Here is a 19931-nt window from a genome sequence, read left to right as displayed (position 1 = left end):
AATCCTGTCCGCTTTACTTGGTCTTGGGCGCACTGGCGGTTTTCTTGGGCAGCAGCACAGCCTGGATATTAGGCAGCACCCTGCCCTGAGCGATGGTCACCTTTCCCAGCAGCTTGTTGAGGTCCTCGTCGTTACGGATGGTCAGCTGTAAGTGTCTGGGGATGATGCGGGTCTTGTTGTTGCCAGCCAGCTCCAGGATTTCAGCGGTCAGATACTCGAGCACAGCAGCCATGTAGACCGGGGCTCCGGCACCCACACGCTCAGCGTAGTTGCCCTTTCGCAGGAGCCTGTGAACACGGCCCACAGGGAACTGCAGTCCGGCCCGGGAGGAGCGAGACTCGGCCTTGGCCCCGAAGTTTACCGCCGGTTTTTCCTCTCCCAGACATTTCCATAATCCAGACGTTCCGAAAAAGAATGAGAAACTCCTCCCACACCTGCCTTGCTTGTACCTTCTATAGGAATGCAGGGAGCGAATTTGTGATTGATCGCTCGGTGATGAATTTCATTGGTCTTTTCTGGTGACCAATCACAGTGTGTTTAGCCCACCAATGAAAGTAGGGCGGAAATTACTGTCTCCAACAGTCAGAATAACGATTTGTAATTCAAAAACCCCGCCAAGAAATTTTAAAATAGCGGTTTATGATAATAAATTCACCATTAGTCAAAGATTTCCCAACACGTTTTAATTAATTTTGTCTTTTACATATTCCCCTTGCAAGTTCCAGGCCGTTACAATCAGGATTAAATTCGGGTACTATTTCAAACTGTCTAATGGGCGGGAATCAATCCCCACCGATTCTGTAACGGGACACATTCCAACTCAATCTTTGTAAAAGTTGGGTTTCACAGATTATCGATCGATCCCCCGCAAAGGCGGGAGTGAGCCCAGAACTGGGTGTCCTGTGAAAAGAGAAGAGGGACAGAGTATTCAAACTGCCCCGGTTCTGGTCTCTGTAAGAACTCCCATTCTGGGTTGTTACACTGCGGGGAGTGTCGGCTTAATAAACGGACTGACCCGCAACAGGAATTGAAAAATAAACTTGAAAAGGGCTTGCGAGAGAGAATGTGTGAATGAAATCGGAGTCTCAGCCCCAAAACAAGCTCTTAATTCGGCAGGCGGTATAAATGAACGGGTCTGAGAGCAAAGTGAAACAGCGACCAGGGGCTGTGTTTGTAGTCGGCGGAAAATTTCAGCGATGCTAAGGTCGAACTGGACAGTGAAACTGATATCTGAGAATTCAAAACTAAATCTACAGCTGGATGTGTAAAAGTTCTCAAACATACTTGTTCTCTACCACAGAAAGTTGTTGAGGCCAATTCACTAAATATATTGAAAAAGGAGTTAGATGTAGTCCTTACTACTCGGGGGATCAAGGGGTATGGCGAGAAAGCAGGAATGGGGTACTGAAGTTGCATGTTCAGCCATGAACTCATTGAATGGAGGTGCAAGCTCGAAGGGCCGAATGGCGTACTCCTGCATCTATTTTCTATGTTTCTAGGAAATAATTACAGTAAACCTAGTCTAAAGGGAGATGCGTTTGTGCAGCTCTTTCAGAGAGGTTGTGGGTGGCTCTTAAAAGAGCCGTTGTGTTTGGTGTTTGATCTCTCAGGACAGCGTGCAGTCTCACTTGGAGCTGGTGTACTTTGTCACCGCCTTTGTCCCTTCGACACGGCGTGCTTGGCCAGCTCCCCGGGCAACAGCAGGCGCACGGAGGTCTGGATCTCCCGGGAACTGATGGTGCGGCGCTTGTTGTAATGGGCCAGGCGGGAAGCCTCCCCCGCGATGCGCTCGAAAATTTCGCTCACAAACGAGTTCATGATGCTCATGGCCTTGGAGGAGATGCCGGTGTCGGGCTGAACCTGCTTCATCACTTTGTAGATGTAGATGGCGTAACTCTCCTTCCTCGACCTTCTGCGCCTCTTGCCGCTCTTCGCTGGGGTTTTCTTGATTACTTTCTTGGCGCCTTTCTTGGCGGGACCTGTTCTCTTTTCGTCTTTTTTTTAAATTTCACAATATACTTTATTCATGTAAAAAATTTGTACAGTACATTCAAAAGCAGTTCAGTACGTTTAGCTGCGGTCAGCAATCCCACACACTATATTTGGGTGCTGACGGCAGTTCCGTTCGATGCATTGCCTTGCTTTTCATTTCAAGTACAATTTGGTACAATATGGGATACCTTGTAGTACATTCAACAAAATTACATTACACGTGTCACTATACATAACACGCAATGGGTGACGGTACATTTACATTTTTTTTTCTTTTCAACGTGCATTACCAAACAGACCTTACATTGTACCTGGCACTACATAGGTGTTGACAGATCATGGTGCTCCATGTACATGAAAAAGAAGTTGCACGTACAGCCCGAGGGGAGTTTTGTACTGATTCCTGCCCCCGGGTTTACCGTGGCAGAAGGGCTTTAAACTGTGGCCCTTCCCCACCGTGCCTTTGCGGCGACTGCACCAATTTTAAGTGCGTCCCTCAGCACGTAATCCTGGATATTGGATTGCGCCAGGTTCTCTTTTCGTCAGCCATCGACTCGTTCAGTCAGGCGCAGATTTGGGGAAACTCTGCTCCGAGCCCGTATCATATCGGCCGCGCCACACTTCGCCCACAGCCCTATGCTAATGAGGGATGGGCGAAGGCAATGGTTGTGATTGGCTTGTCAATATCCATTGTTCTGTATCTCTCTGATTGGATGTTTAAAGAGGCCAATCAAATTTGTTGCTCGCCACAATCTCAAATTCTTGAATGAGGTCATCAGTTGCAACACCTCCTGATTTATACTCTGTTCTTTATGTGTTTCTGTTCTGCTATCAGGCAAAAATCTTACGAAGAAGGTTCATTCATTTTTTCCTATATATATATATATTATAATCTGAACAGCAAGCTCGCTGCTCTGTTTGCCGATCTAAATTTTTACATGTTCAACAGACATTGACCGGTTTATACCCGAGATTGACTGAGGGTGACTTCTGGTCAGGAAACTCCCAGTTTATCAACCGTTGGGACTTAACATTAAGTAGAAAAATACTGACTTGGATTTATTTAGCGCCTTTCACGACCTGCTTCACATCGAATGAAATACTTTTTGAAGAGTAGGCACTGATGTAATGTAACGCGGCAGCCATTTTGGGAACAGCAAGTTCTCACAAACAGCAACATGATAATGGTCAAGTGATCTGTTGTGTTGTGTTGATCGAGGGATAAATATTGCCCAAGACACGCGATAACTCCCCATATTGCTATGAGATCTTTTGCGTCCAGCTGAGAGAGCAGTTGGTGGCTCGGTTTAACGTCTTATCCGATCGATGTCACCTCCGACAATGCAGCGCCCCCTCAACACTGCACTGGAGTTTCAGCCTAGATTTTTCTGCTCAAGACCCTGGAGTGGGACTTGAACCCACAACTTTCTGACTCAAAAGTGAGGGTGCTCCCAACTGAAGCACAGCTGATAAGATTGTGATCAATAGATCAGTTTCTTCAGACAGTAACCAGTCCTTTCACAGATAGAGTGGGTGGCTCTGAAAAGAACCAATGTGGTATTAGATTAAATCTTGTCCACTTTACTTGCTCTTGCTGAACCCAGCCTTGGATTTCTTTGTTAGAAGCACTGCCTGGATATTGGGCAGTTCAGCCATGATCCTATTGAATTATGGAGCAGGCTCCAGAGTTCTTATGACCTTCTCCTATTTCTTATAGCTGTAAGTCGCTGATATGTGAGTGTTGTGTTTTTACCTCAGTTACTGGTAGGCGAACTTGGGTTTTATTATACACCTGTCAAATTCTGGCATGTGATTATCATTCTGTTTCTGTCTGTCTCTGTGATATGTGTGTGTGTTTATTCTGCACTTTGTCAGTTTCTGTATGGGAGTGATTGTTTTATTCTCTACCTGTCAGCCTCTGGTATGAGAGTGTGGGATTTCATCTGTACCTGTCCATCTGTGGCTGGTATATGAGAGTGGGGTTTAATCTGTCATTTCTAGTATGTGAGTGTGGGGTATAATCTGTACCTGTCATTTCTGGTATATGAGAGTGGGGTTTAATCTGTACCTGTCAGCTTCCGGTATATGAGTGGGGTTTAATCCATACCTTTCAGTTTCTGGTATGTGAGTTGTGTGTTTTATTCTGTACTTGTCAATTTCTGGTATGCGAGTGTTGGATTTATTTTATACCCGTCAGTCTCTAGTATGCGAGTGTGGAGTTTAATCTGCATCTGTCTGATTCTGGTATGTGAGAGTTGGGTTTCATCTGTACCTAGCAGGTTCTGATATGTAAGTGTGGGCTTTATTCTGTACCTTTCTGCCTGAGTATGTGAGTGTAATGTTTATTCTGTACCTGTCAGTGAGTGTGGGGGATATTCGGTACCTCTTCGCTTCAGGTGTGTGAGTGTTAGATTTAGTCTGTACCTGGTTGTTTCCGGTATACAAATGTTGTGTTAAATCTGTACCTGTCAGTTTCCACTTTGTGACTGTGGGGTTATTCTGTCGCTGTCTGTCTCTGGTATATGAGTGTGGGATTTAATCTGTACCTGACATTTCTGGTATGTGAGTGTGGGTTTAAACTGTACCTGTCGTTTCTGGTAAGCGAACGTGGGTTTAATCAAAATCTGTACCTGTTAGATTCTGGTGTGTGAATATGGGTTTTATTCTGTATCTATCATTTTCTGGTATGTGAGGGTGGGCTTTTCTCTATCTTTCTGGCTTTGGTATGCGAGGATGAGATTTCATCTGTACCTGCCAATCTGTGGCAGGTATATGAGAGTGGAGTATAATCTGTACCTGTCACTTTCAGGGATGTGAGAGTGGGATTTAATCTGCACCTGTCGTTTCTGGTGAGTGTTGGGTATAATCTGTACCTGTAGGATTTCCTCGCTTTCTGTCAACTTCTGCTACGAAGTTTTTACCCTGAATTTGTCAGTTTCTGGTATGGGAGTGCGGGTTTCACATTGTACCTGTCAGCATTTTATGTGTGAGTATGAGTGTTTCCCTGTATATATCTGTCTCTGGTATGTGAGGGTGGGATTTTCCCTGTATATATCTCTCTCTGGTATGTGATGGTGGGATTTTCTCTGTATATATCTGTCTCTGGTATGTGAGGGTGGGATTTTCTCTATTTATCTGCCAGGTTCTGAAATGTGAGTGTGGGTCTTCCTCTGTACCTTATAGTTTCTGCTTAATTGAGAATTGATGCCGCCTATCTCATACCATTTAATTCAACACCTTTCTTATCTGTCACTGCTGCTGTAACTACATTCATTGTTTTACTGTTACTTTCACTTGAAGTATCCTTGGCACTGTTTGGGACCCAAACTCTGCTCTTCACCCATTTTTTGGACATTTAACAAACATTTTTACTATAATTTTTCACTGAGCACTCATTTATTAATTCAAAGTCCCTTTTAGTTTAATTTTATTAATATTAATTTACAAATGGGATTGACAATTGTCTTTCTGTAAAATCCTGCTGCAAGATCCCATAATTCAGTTCTGACCTGCGAGAGGTATTAAAAGTACCTCGGTTGAGATGGCCAAGAATTGAACCCGGGTCAACTGCTTGAAAGGCAGCTATGCTCAGCACTATACCACCATCGCCCACACATCAGTCATTTTTACTTGCAGACAAACTGCTTCTTTCGGGTCTTCAGCGGGACAAATAAATTGCTGAGCAATCATTTTAATCAGAATGTAAGCACGGTGCTGGGACACCTTCCCTCCAATTACAAATGGTCACTGTGAATAGTAATCTTGCTTGGACCGAGCCCTCACCCCATTTATTAGTTTAAATTCTGGACTGAGTCCTCACCCCAGTTACTTTTTCTTCAGTCCCCTATAGATTAAACAATAGTTATCACCAAAAATAAATGAAACCTCAATTTTGTGTGATAAATAAATGGATGATGAATGTGGCTTGTAAATGTTAGAGAAATGTCATTTGTTGGAAGGCACTCGTGTTCGGTTCTAAACTGCGACATGGTGACATAAACTGTGTTAAATGGAGCCTGTTTGTGCTGGCCGAGAATGAAACCTGAGTCAACCCCTGGGAAGGCAGCTATGCTCACCACTATAGCACCATCACACTAAGTTTAACATGTAAACCTCTGTATTGACAGACCACTCACCATGGGTCTTTGGAGCTTTAGTCAGGACTAACTGCAATCATTGTAATCTGAACGTAAACAAGGTGTTCAGGTTATTTGTCTCCAGCTTAAAACAGTTACTGATGAATGGTTATCTTGTTGCACTACTGGCTGGCAGCCAGGAGATGGCACCAACCTCCAATAGTTTGGCTGTTGTGGATTGTGTCCATACCCAGACCGCTGTGAGTCTGCTGCTGCCCGGGGAGATGGCCAAGCACGCCATGTCGGAATGGGACAAAGGCGGTGACCATTGCAAATAAATTCACAACACAGGAAAAAGCATTAAAAAATCAACGGCTCTTTTAAGAGGAAACCACAGCGTTAATTTAGTCGATTTATTCATTCTGCTATCGTCCTTTTATAAAATAATGGTACAACACAGAGTGTGTGAGTTTCACACTGTTCCTAGCTGTCTCTGGTATGTGAGTAAGAGTTTCACTCTGTCAGTTCTGGTATGTGAGTGCGCATTTTATTATGTACCAGTTGATTTCAGCTAAGTGGGTGTGTGGCTTACACTGTATCTATCAGTTTCTGTTTGCGAATGTGGGACTTACTCTACCTGTCAGTTTCTGATATGCAAATCTGTGTTTTACTCCAACTGTCAGGTTGTGAAAAGTGAGAGTGGGTTTTACGCTGTAACTGTCAGTTTCTGGTTTGTGAATGTGGGTTCCACTCTGTACCTGTCAGTTTCTGATGTGTGAGTGAGTTTTACTCTGCACCATTCATTTACCACTACATGAGTGTGGGTTTTCCTTTCTACCAGTCAATTTCTGCTATGGAAGAGAGGGGTTTACGTGAGTGTGGTTTTAGACTTTATCCGTCAGTCCCTGCTTTGTGTGTGTTTTCTTTTCAGTATCTTCTATTTCTTGTCTATGAATGTGGGTTTTATGATGTACCTGTCAGTATCTGAAAAGAAAATGCGGGTTTTACTCTGTATCTGTCTGTCTCTGGAATTAAATTTGTGGGTTTTATTCTGTAACTCTCATTTTCTGGTACGCAAGTGCGGGTATTACTCTGTATCTGTCAGGCTCTGAGATGCGAATGTGGGTATTCCTCTGTATCTGCCATTTTCTGGTAGGAGTGGAGGTTTTACTTTATATGAATAGAAAACCAGATATTGTTTAAAACCTGAGAGATTAGTAAATGTTGCAATTCAGGGGGACTTGAGTGTCATTGTACGCGAAAAATTGAAATTTAACATGTAGGTACAGCAAGCACTTAGGAAGGTGAAAGATGTGGGTCTATACACTTGGAGATGAGAAGAATGAGAGGTGATCTTATTGAAACATATAAGACCCTGAGAGGGATTGACAGGGTAGATGCTGAGAGGCTGCTTCCACTGGATGGACAGTCCAGAACTAGGAGTGTTAGACTCACAAAAAGGGGGTAGCCATTTAGATCTGAGATGAGGAATATCTGAGAAATGTCTTCATTGAGGGGGTCATGAATTTTTGGAATGCTCTACCCAAGAGGGATGTGGATGCTCAGGTGATGAGTGTATTCAAGATGGAGATTGACATTTTGTTTGATACTAAGGGAATCAAGGGATATGGGGATAGTGCGGACAACGGGAGTTGAGGTAGAAAATCAGCCATGATCGAATTCAATGGCGGAGCAGGCTCGAGGGGCCAATCATAGAATCATAGAAATTTACAGCATGGAAGGAGGCCATTTTGGCCCATTGCGTCCACGCCGGCCGACCAAGAGCTATCCTGCCTAATCCCATTTTCCAGCTCTTGGTCCCTAGCCCTGAAGGTTACGGCACTTTGGGCCCAAGTTTCCACACGCGCCTAGAACGGCGCAGTCCCGACCTGGACGCCCGTTTTTCGCACCATAAAGTGCGCCTAAAAAAATCCTCCGTATTCTCCACCTCTCTGCAGGTCCTTTAGCCCTCGGTGCAGCGCAGCACGAGCTGTAGGAGGCGGAGCCAGGTCCCTGCGCTGAAAACAGTGCCGGGACCTCTGCACATGCGCGCTACAGTGGGCACGCAAGTGCAGTAGCTCCAGGCGCCCGAAACTGTGTGGGAGGGGCCCGAAGCACGCAGCCCCTAGCCCTGGCCCAATGGCCTCACTGGGGCTGCGTGAATAAGGCTCCTCCCATGGCCAGCTCCTGCTTCCCGCCCCCACCCCCCCGACCAGACCCGACACCCGCTCCCCCCTGCCTCTGGACCAGACCCGACACCCGCTCCCCCCCCCCCGCCGCCCACCGCCCACCGCCTCCGGACCAGACCCGACACCCAGCCCCCCCCGCGACTGGACCCGACCCGACCCGCGCTCCTGTTCCCGCTCCCTCCCCCGACCCGACCCGCGCTCCTGTTCCCGCTCCCCCCCTACCCCCGACCCGACCCGCCCCGCGCTCCTGTTCCCGCTCCCTCCCCCGACCCGACCCGCGCTCCCCCCCTACCCCCGACTGGACCCGACACGCGCTCCTGTTCCCGCTCCCCCCCCCCCCCCCCGACTGGACCCGACCCGCCCCGCGCTCCTGTTCCCGCTTCCCACCCCCCCCAAACCGACCCGCGCTCCTGTTCCCGCTTCCCACCCCCCCGACTGGACCCAACCCGACCCGCGCTCTTGTTCCCGCTCCCCCCCCCCCTCCCGCTGGACCCGACCCGCGCTCCTGTTCCCGCTCCCCGCCTCCCCGACCCGCGCTCCTGTTCCCGCTCCCCCCCCCCCTCCGCTGGACCCGACCCGCGCTCCTGTTCCCGCTCCCCGCCTCCCCGACCCGCGCTCCTGTTCCCACTCCCTTCCCCACCCCCCCCGACTGAACCCGACCCGACCCGCGCTCCTGTTCCCGCTTCCCACCCCCCCGACTGGACCCAACCCGACCCGCGCTCCTGTTCCCGCCCCCCCCCGACTGGACCCGACCGGAGCTCTTGTTCCCGCTTCCCACCCCCCCGACCCGCGCTCCTGTTCCCACTCCCTTCCCCACCCCCTCCCCGACTGAACCTGACCCGCGCTCCTGTTCCCACTCCCTTCCCCACCCCCCCCCGACTGAACCCGACCCGACCCGCGCTCCTGTTCCCGCTTCCCACCCCCCCCCCCCCCCGACTGGACCCGACCCGCACTCTTGTTCCCGCTTCCCACCCCCCCGACTGGACCAACCCGACCCGCGCTCCTGTTCCCGCTCCCCGACCCGACCCGCGCTCCTGTTCCCGCTCCGCCCCCCCCCGACTGGACCCGACCCGCCCTCCTGTTCCCGCTCCCCGCCTCCCTGACTGGACCGGACCCGATCCGCCCCGCGCTCCCGCCCCCCCACTGGACCCGATCCGACCCGCGCACCGGCCACGACCCCCCCCCACTGGACCCGACCCGACTCGACTCCCGCTCCCGGACTGGATCGGATCCGACCTGACCTCCCCCTCACTCTCTCCCTCTCCCTCCCTCCCTCTCCCTCCCTCCCTCCCTCTCTCCCCTCCCTCCCTCTCTCCCCTCCCTCCGACCCGACCCAACACCACCTACCTGTAAATCTGGTGCTGGGGACAGGCCCTGCCTGTAGTCTCGAGCCGTCCGTTCAGCCTTCGGTCCCGAAAGGCCTGCCTGAAGCACTTTCACACAGGTAGGAAGATGGTTTATTTAATGTTTTCTTTGCTTATAAATGTTTATTCAGGTTGGATTTATTTGTAGAAGTATAAATAACGATTTATTGTAGAATTTAATGAGTTCCCTTCCCCTCCCCGTTCTGGACGCCTAATTTGTAACCTGCGCCTGATTTTTTAATGTGTAGAACAGGTTTTTGCAGTTCTACAAAAATCTTCACTTGCTCCATTCTACTTTAGTTTGGAGTACGTTTTCACTGTGGAAACTTTCAAATCAGGCGTCAGTGGCCGGACACGCCCCCTTTTGAAGAAAAAATTCTGTTCCAAAGTAGAACTGTTCTACCTGACTAGAACTGCAGAAAAAAAAATGTGGAGAATTGCGATTTCTAAGATAGTCCGTTCTCCACCAGTTGCTCCTAAAAATCAGGCGCAAATCATGTGGAAACTTGGGCCCTTTAAGTGCACATCCAAGTATTAAATGTAGTGAGGGTTTTTGCCTCTAGCACCCTTTCGGGCAGTGTGTTCCAGACCCCCACTACCCACTGGGTGAAGACATTTGCCCTCGTATCTCCTCTAAACCTCCCCCCAATTACATTAAATCTATGTCCCCTGGCTGTTGACCCCTCTGCCAAGGGAAACAAGTCCTTCCTTTCCACTCTATCCAGAACCCTCATAATTTTCTACACCTCAATCAGGTCTCTCCTCAGCCTCCTCTCTCCAATCTTTCCTCATTGCCAATATTCTCCAGTTCAGGCAACATTCTTGTAAATCTCCTCTGCACCCTTTCCAGTGCCATCACACCTTACTGTAATGTGGTGACCAGAACTACACACAGTACTCCAGCTGCGGCCTAACCAGTGTTTTATACAGTTCAAGCATAACCTCCTTGGCTCTTGTATTCTATGCCTCGACTAATAAAGGCAAGTGTTCCATATGCCTTCTTAACCACCTTATCAACCTGGCCTGCTAGCTTCAGGGATCCGTGGACATGTATTCCAAGGTCCCTTTGTTCCTCTACACTTTTCAGTGGCGTACCATTTAATGTGTATTCCCTTGCCTCGTTAGCCCTCCCCAAATGCATGACCTCACACCTCTCTGGATTGAATCCATTTGGCACTGCTCCACCCACCTGACCAGTACATTGATATCTTCCTGCAATCCGCAGCTTTCTTCTTCATTATCAACCACACAGCCTATTTTACTGTCAGCTGCAAACTTCTTAATCATATCCACAACATTCCAGTCCAAGTCATTGATATATACCACAAAAAGCAAGGGACCCAGCACTGAGCCCTGCGGAACCCCACTGGATACATCCTTCCAGTCACAAAAACACCTATCAACCATTACCCTTTGCTTTCTGCCTCTGAGCCAATTTTGGATCCAACTTGCCACTTTGCCCTGGATCCCATCGGCTTTTACTTTTGTGACCAGTTGGCCATGTTGGACCTTATCAAAAGCTTTGCTAAAATCCATATACACTACATCACATGCACTGCCCACATCGATCCTCCTGGCTCACTCTTCAAAAAATTCAATCAAGTTGGTTAGACATGACCTTCCCTTAACTATTCCATGCTGACTGTCCTTGATTAATCCATGTCTTTCCAAATGAAGCTTTATCCTGTCCCTCAAATGGCCAACTCCTGCTCCTATTGCTTATGTTCTTATATGAGTGCGAGTTCATTCTGTACCTATCTGTCTCTGGTATGTGAGTGGGAGTTCATTCTGTACCTGTCTCTGGTATGTGAGTGGGAGTTCATTCTGTACCTGTCTCTGGTATGTGAGTGGGAGTTCATTCTGTACCTATCTGTCTCTGGTATGTGCGTGTGAGTTCACACTGTATCTAGCTGTCTCTGGTATGTGCTTATATGCTTTTCCCTGTATCTGTTATGGGAGTCTGGTTTTTATTCTGTACTTGTTATGTTCTGATATGTTAGTGAGTGTCCTACCCTATAACTGCGAGTTTCTGCTTAATTGGAAGTTGCTTTTCCTTTGTATCTGTCAGTTTCAGGTATGGGCGAGACATTATCACCCTGTTCCAGTCAATAACTGGGAAGTGAGGATGGTCTTTACTCTATTTGTCAGTATCTGTTATGTGAGTGTGGGTTTTACTTTGTACATGTCACTTTCTGGCATGTGATTGGGTGATTTATTCTGCAACTGTTCATTTCAAGTTAGTGAGTTAGTAATTTACACTGTATGCATCTTTCGCTAGAACACGAATGTTGAATTTACTCTGTATCTGTCAGTATCTAAGTGTAGGTTTTATTTTACCTGTCAGTTTCTGGTATGTGAGATTCAATTTTATTTTGTATCTGCGTCTCTGGTATGGGAGTGTGGGCGGAGATAAGAAATAAGAAGGAAAATAAGTCACTGGTGGGAGTGATCTATAGACCCCTAACACTCGATACACTGTAGCACAGACTATAAATCAAGAAATAATGGAGGCTTGTAAGAAAGATATGGCAATAATCACGGGTGATTTTAATCTTAATATTGATCGATAAATCAAATTGGTAAATGTAGTCTCGAGGAAGAATTCATAGAGTGTATTCGGGATGGTTTCTTAGAACAATACGTTTTGGAACCAACCAGGGAGCAGACTATTTTAGATTTGGTAATATGTGATGAGACTGGATTAATTAATAATCTCATACTAAAGGATCCTCTTGGGAAGAGTAATCATAGCATGTTAGAATTTCAAATTCAGTTTGAGGGTGAGAATCTCAAACTAGTGTCCTGAACTTAAATAAAGGCAATTACAAAAGGTATGAAGGCAGAGTTGGCTAAAGTGGACTGGGAAAACAGACTAAAGGGTAAGATGGTAGATGAGCAGTTGCAAACATTTAAGGAGATATTTCATATCTGTCAACAAATATATATTCCAGTGAGAAAGAAGGACTCTAAGAGAAGGATGAACTATCCATGGCTAACCAAGGAAGTAAAGGATGATATCAAATTGAAAACAAAGGCATACAAATGTTGCAAAGAATAATGGAAGGCCAGAGGATTGGAACATTTTTAGAAACCAGCAAAGGATGACTAAAAATAATAAAGAGAGAAGATAGATTATGAGAATAAACTAGCAAGAATTATAAAGACAGACAGTAAGAGCTTCTACAGGTATAGCTACAGTAAATGTTGGTCTCTTAGACAATGAGACTGGGGAGTTAATAATGAGAAACAGAGAAATGGCAGAGACTTGGAACAAATATTTAGTATCGTTTTTCATGGTAGAAGACACTAAAAGCATCCCAATAACTGATAATCAAGGGGCTATTTGGAGGGGTTAAACTTAAAGCAATCATGGTCACTAGATAAAAAGTACTAGGCTAATTAATGAATGTTAAGGTAAACAAGTCCCCTGGACCTGATGGCCTGCATTCCAAGGTCTTAAAAGACATGGCTGCAGAGATATTGGATGCACTGATTGTAACCTACCAAAATTCCCTGGATTCTAGAGAGGTCCCATCAAATTGGTAAACCGCAAACATAATGCCCCTATTTAAGAAAGGAGGGAGACAGAAAGAAGGAAACTATAGACCAGTTAGCCAAACTTCGGTCATTGGGAAAATGCTGCAGTCCATTATTAAGGAAGCAATAGCAGGACATTTAGAAAATCATAATACAGTCAAGCAGAGTCAGCATGGTTTAATGAAAGAGAAATCATGTTTGACAAATTTGCTGCAGTTCTTTGAGGATTTAATGAGCAGGGTAGATAAAGGGAAACCAGTAGATGTGGCGTACAGTGTATTTGGATTTCGAGTAGACATTTGACAAGGCGCCACATAAAAGATAAGTGCTCAGGGGGTTAGGGGTAATATAGCCGCATGCATAGAAGATTGGCTAAAGAACAAAGTCGGGATAAACGGGTCATTTTCAGGGTGGCACAATGTAACTGTAACCAGTGGGGTGCCACAGCGATCAGTGCTGGGCCTCAACTTTTTACAATGTATTGGATAAAGGGACCGAGTGTAATGTAGCCAAATTGCTGATGACAGAAAGGTTGATGGGAAAGCAAATTGTGATGAGGTGGCAAAGAATTTGCAACAGGATATAGACAGGCTAAGTGAGTGGGCAAAAATTTGGCAGATGAAGTATAATGTTTGAAAATGTGAGGTTTTCCACTTTGGTGGGAAAAATAAAAAAGCAAATTATTATTTAAATGGGGTGAGATTATAAAATGCTGAGGAACAGAGGGATCTGTGATCCTTGTACATGAAACACAAAAAGTTAGTATGCAGGTACAGCAAGTAATTAGGAAGACCAATGGAATGTTGGCATTTATTGCAAAGGGGTTAGAGTATAAAAGCAGAGCAGTGCTGCTACAACTGTACAGGGCATTGGTGAGACCACACCTGGAGTACTGTGTACAGTTTTGGTCTTATTAAAGGAAGGATATATTTCCATTGGAGGCAGTTCAGAGAAGGTTCACGAGGTTGATTCCTGAGATGAGGGGGTTGTCTCGTAAATGCTGTTATTGTGAGGGATTTGAATGTCTTAGTAAACACAACACAGAAAGTTAATGTGCAGGAACAGGAAGCAATTAGGAAGGTAAAAGTTTTGGGCCTATACCCTTGGAGAGGAGAAGAATGAGAGGTGATCTCAATGAAACATCAGATTCTGAGGGGGATTTACAGGGTAGATGCTGAGAGACTGCTTCCCCTGGCTGAAGTGTAGAACTAGGAGCGATAGACTCACGATAAGGGCTCGGTCATTTAGGACTGAGATGAGGAGACACTTGTTCACTCAGAGAGGTGTGAATCTTTGGAATTCTCTACTGCAGAGGGCTGCGGATGCTCAGTCGATGACTGTATTCGAGACTGAGATCGGGAGGTTTTTGGGCACTGAGGGTTATGGGGATAAGGTGGGTAAATGGAGCTGAGATAGAAGTTCAGTTCAGGTATTATTGAAAGATAGAGCTGGCTCGAGGGGCTGTATGACCGATTCCTGCTCTTATTTCTTACTTTATTTTAGCTGTCACTCTCTGGGTTGTGAATGTAAGTTTTAGTCTGTATCTGTCAGACTCTGATGTGAGTGTGGGGGATTTACTCGAGCTATCAGTCCCTGCTTTGCGAGTGTGGGTTTTAGTCTGTATCTGTTAGACTCTGATGTGAGAGTGTTGGATTTACTCTATAGCTGTCTGCCTGTTTGATGCGAGTGTGGGTTTTATTCTGTACCCTGTCATTTTCTGGTATATATGAGTGTGGAGTTTAATCTATACCTGTCACTTCTTGGTATATGTGTGTGGCTTACATCTATATGTGTCACTTTCTGGTATTTGAGTGTGGGTATCTATTCTGTACCTGAAAGTACCTGGTATATGAATGTGGGGTATAATCAGTACCTGTCAGTTATTGGCAAGAGAATGTGGGTTTTAATCTGTACAAGTAAGTTTCAGGTATGAGTGTGGGTTGCATCTGTACCTGTCAGTTTCTGTTAATATGAGTGTGTATTTTATCTGTCCCTGTTAATATGTGGTATATGAGTGTGGGTTTAATCTGTATATATCAGTTTCTGGTATTTGATTGTGTTTTATCCTGTACCTGTCAGTTTTTGGGATGTGAGTATGGGTGGTATTCTGTAACTGTCAGCTTCTGAGACGCAAATGTGGGCTTAATCTGTACCTGTCGGTTTCTGGTATACAAGTGTTGATTTAATTTGTACTTGTCAGTTTCTGGTATGTGAGAGTGGGTTTAAATCTGTACATCTCGGATTCTGGTAGATGAGTGTGGTGCTTAATCTCTGCCAGTCAGTTTCTGATATATGAGGGTGTGTTTTATTCTGTACTTATCAGTCTATTGTATGTGAATGTGTGTTATAATCTGTACTTGTCAGTTTCTGGTATGTGAGAGTTGGGTTTCATTTGTACCTGGCAGGTTCTGATATGTAAGTGTGGGGTTTATTCTGTACCTTTCTGCCTGGGCATGTGAGTGTAATGTTTATTCTATACCTGTCAGTGAGTGTGGGGGATATTCGGTACCTCTTTGTTTCAGGTGTGTGAGTGTTAGATTTAGTCTGTACCTGGTTGTTTCTGGTATACAAATGTTGTGTTAATTCTGTACCTGTCAGTTTCCACTTTGTGACTGTGGGGTTATTCTGTAGCTGTCTGTCTCTGGTAGATGAGTGTGGGATTTAATCTGTACCTCTCAGTTTCTGGTATGTGAGCGTGGTTTGAATCAAAATCTGTACCGGTCAGATTCTGGTGTGTGAATATGGGTTTTATTCTGTATCTATAATTTTCTGGTATGTGAGGGTGGGCTTTTCTCTATCTTTCTGGCTTTGGTATGTGAGGATGGGATTTCATCTGTACCTGCCAATCTGTGGCTGGTATAGGAGAGTGCAGTATAATCGGTACCTGTCACTTTCTGGTATGTGAGCGAGGGATTTAATCTGTACCTGTCGTTTCTGGTGAGTATTGGGATATAATCTGTACCTGTAGGATTTCCTCGCATTCTGTCAACATCTGCTACAAAGTTTTTACCCTGAATTTGTCAGTTTCTGGTATGGGAGTGTGGGTTTCACTTTGTACCTGTCAGCATTTTATGTGTGAGTATGAGTGTTTCCCTGTATATATCTGTCTCTGGTGTGTGAGGGTGGGATTTTTCCTGTATATATCTGTCTCTGGTGTGTGAGGGTCTGATTTTCTCTGTATATACCTGTCTCTGGGGTGTGAGGGTGGGATTGTCCTGTATATATCTGTCTCTGGTGTGTAGCGTGGGATTTTCCCTGTATATATCTGTCTCTGGTGTGTGAGGGTGGGATTTTCTTGTATATATCTGCCTCTGATGTGTGAGGGTGGGATTTTCCTTGTATATATCTGTCTCTGGTATGTGAAGGTAGGATTTTCTCTGTATATATCTGTCTCTGGTACGTGAAGGTGGGATTTTCTCTGTATATACCTGTCTCTGGTGTGTGATGGTGGGATTGTCCTGCATATATCTGTCTCTGGTGTGTGAGGGTGGGATTTTCCGTGTATATATCTGTCTCTGGTATGTGATGGTTGGATTTTCCCTGTATATATCTGTCTCTGGTGTGTGAGGGTGGGATTTTCCCGGTATATATCTGTCTTTGGTATGTGAGGGTGGGATTTTCTCTGTATATACCGGTCTCTGGTATGTGAGGGTGGGATTTTCTCTATTTATCTGCCAGTTTCTGAAATGTGAGTGTGGGTCTTCCTCTGTACCTGACAGTTTCTGCTTAATTGAGAATTGATGCCGCCTATCTCATACCGTTTAATTCAACACCTTTCTTATCTGTCACTGCTGATGTAACTACATTCGTTGTTTTACTATTACCTTCACTTGGAGTATCCTTGGCACTGTTTGGGACCCGAACTCTGCTCTTCACCCATTTTTTGGACATTTAACTACCATTTTTACTATCGTTTTTCACTGAGCACTGATTTATTAGTTTGAAGTCCATTTTAGTTTAATTTTGTTAATTTTAATTTACAAATGGGATTGACAATTGTCTTTCTGTAAAATCCTGCTGCAAGATCCCATAATTCAGTTCTGACCTGCGAGGGGTATTAAAAGTACCTCGGTTGAGATGGCCAAGAATTGAACCCGGGTCAACTGCTTGAAAGGCAGCTATGCTCAGCACTATACCACCATCGCCCACACATCAGTCATTTTGTATTTGCAGACAAACTGCTTCTTTCGGGTCTTCAGCGGGACAAATAAATTGCTGAGCAATCATTTTAATCAGAATGTAAGCACGGTGCTGGGACACCTTCCCTCCAATTACAAATGGTCACTGTGAATAGTAATCTTGCTTGGACCGAGCCCTCACCCTATTTATTAGTTTAAATTCTGGACTGAGTCCTCACCCCAGTTACTTTTTCTTCAGTCCCCTATAGATTAAACAATAGTTATCACCAAAAATAAATGAAACCTCAATTTTATGTGGTAAGTAAATGGATGATGAATGTGCTTTGTAAATGTTAGAGAAATGGCATTTGCTGGTTCTAAACTGCGACATGGTGACATAAACTGTATTAAATGGAACCTGTTTGTGCTGGCCGAGAATGAAACCCGAGTCAACCCCTGGGAAGGCAGCTATGCTCACCATTATAGCACCATCACACTAAGTTTAACATGTAAACCTCTGTATTGACAGACCACTCACCATGGGTCTTTGGAGCTTTAGTCAGGACTAACTGTAATCATTGTAATCTGAACATAAACAAGGTGTTCAGGTTATTTGTCTCCAGCTTAAAACAGTTACTGATGAATGGTTATCTTGTTGCACTACTGGCTGGCAGCCAGGAGATGGCACCAACCTCCAATAGTTTGGCTGTTGTGGATTGTGTCCAAATCCAGACCGCTGTGAGTCTGGTGCTGCCCGGGGAGCTGGCCAAGCACGCCGTGTCGGAATGGGACAAAGGCGGTGACCATTGCAAATAAATTCACAACACAGGAAAAAGCATTAAAAAATCAACGGCTCTTTTAAGAGGAAACCACAGCGTTAATTTAGTCGATTTATTCATTCTGCTATCGTCCTTTTATAAAATAATGGTACAACACAGAGTGTGTGAGTTTCACTCTGTATCTATCTGTCTCTGGTATGTGAGTGAGTTTCACTCTGTACCAGTTCTGGTGTGTGAGTGCGCATTTTATTATGTACCAGTTGATTTCAGCTAAGTGGGTGTGTGGCTTACACTGTATGTATCAGTTTCTGTTTGCGAATGTGGGGCTTAATCTACCTGTCAGTTTCTGATATGCAAATCTGTGTTTTACTCTGACTGTCAGGTTGTGAAAAGTGAGAGTGCGATTTACGCTGTAACTGTCAGTTTCTAGTTTGTGAGTGAGTTTTACTCTGTACCATTCATTTACCACTACGAGTGTGGGTTTTCCTTTCTACCTGTCAATTTCTGCTGTGGAAGAGAGGGGTTTACATGAGTGTGGGTTTTAGTCTTTATCCGTCAGTCCCTGCTTTGTGTGTGTTATTTTTTTTTTCAGTATCTTCTCTATCTTGTCTGTGAATGTGGGTTTTATTATGTACCTGTAAGTGTCTGAAATGAGAACGTGGGTTTTACTCTGTACTTGTCTGTCTCTGGAATTAAATTTGTGGGTTTTATTCTGTAACTTTCATTTCCTGGTACGCGAGTGTTGCTAATACTCTGTATCTGTCAGGCTCTAAGATGTGAATATGGGTATTTCTCTGTATCTGCCAGTTTCTGGTAGGAGTGGAGGTTTTACTTTATATGAATAGAATACCAGAATATTGTTTAAAACCTGAGAGATTAGTGAACGTTGCAATTCAGAGGGACTTGAGGTTCATTGTACACGAAACATTGAAAGTTAACATGCAGTTACCGCAAGCACTTAGGAAGGTGAAAGATGTGGGTCTATACACTTGGAGATGAGAAGAATGAGAGGTGATCTTATTGAAACATATAAGACCCTGAGGGGGATTGACAGGGTAAATGCTGAGAGGCTGCTTCCACTGGATGGACAGTCCAGAACTCGGAGTGTTAGACTCACAATAAGGGCTCAGCCATTTAGATCTGAGATGAGGAGAAATGTCTTCACTGAGAGGGTTGTGAATATTTGGAATGCTCTATCCCAGAGGGATGTGGATGCTCAGGCGATGAGTGTATTCAAGACTGAGATTGACATTTTGTTTGATATTAAGGGAACCAAGGGATATGGGGATAGTGCGGGCAACGGGAGTTGAGGTAGAAGATCAGCCATGATCTAATTCAATGGCGGATCAGGCATGAGGGGCAAATCATACAATCATAGAAATTTACAGCATGGAAGGAGGCCATTTTGGCCCATTGCGTCCGCGCCGGCCGACCAAGAGCTATCCTGCCTAATCCCATTTTCCTTCTTGGTCCCTAGCCCTGAAGGTTACGGCACTTTAAGTGCACATCCAAGTATTAAATGTCGTGAGGGTTTCTGCCTCTACCACCCTTTCGGGCAGTGTGTTCCAGACCCCCACTACCCGCTGGGTGAAGACATTTCCCCTCGTATCTCCTCTAAACCTCCCCCCAATTACATTAAATCTATGTCCCCTGGTTGTTGACCCCTCTGCCAAGGAAAACAAGTCCTTCCTTTCCACTCTATCCAGAACCCTCATAATTTTATACACCTCAATCAGGTCTCTCCTCAGCCTCCTCTCTCCAATCTTTCCTCATTGCCAATATTCTCCAGTCCAGGCAATATTCTTGTAAATCTCCTCTGCACTCTTTCCAGTGCCATCACACCTTACTGTAATGTGGTGACCAGAACTACACACAG

At 45.3% G+C, this 19931-nt stretch overlaps 2 pseudogenes; both read right to left on the bottom strand.

Annotated features, from left to right (window-relative positions):
- Positions 1 to 28: 28 nt before the first annotated feature.
- On the bottom strand, positions 29 to 386 carry LOC139248276 (histone H2A.J-like; annotated as a pseudogene).
- Positions 387 to 956: 570 nt separating this feature from the next.
- LOC139248166 (histone H2B 1.2-like) lies at positions 957 to 6397 on the bottom strand (annotated as a pseudogene).
- Positions 6398 to 19931: the final 13534 nt, after the last annotated feature.

Source organism: Pristiophorus japonicus, unplaced genomic scaffold (genome assembly GCF_044704955.1).
Source record: "Pristiophorus japonicus isolate sPriJap1 unplaced genomic scaffold, sPriJap1.hap1 HAP1_SCAFFOLD_29, whole genome shotgun sequence".
Lineage (NCBI taxonomy): Eukaryota > Metazoa > Chordata > Chondrichthyes > Pristiophoridae > Pristiophorus > Pristiophorus japonicus.
This window is presented reverse-complemented; position numbering and strand designations above follow the sequence as displayed.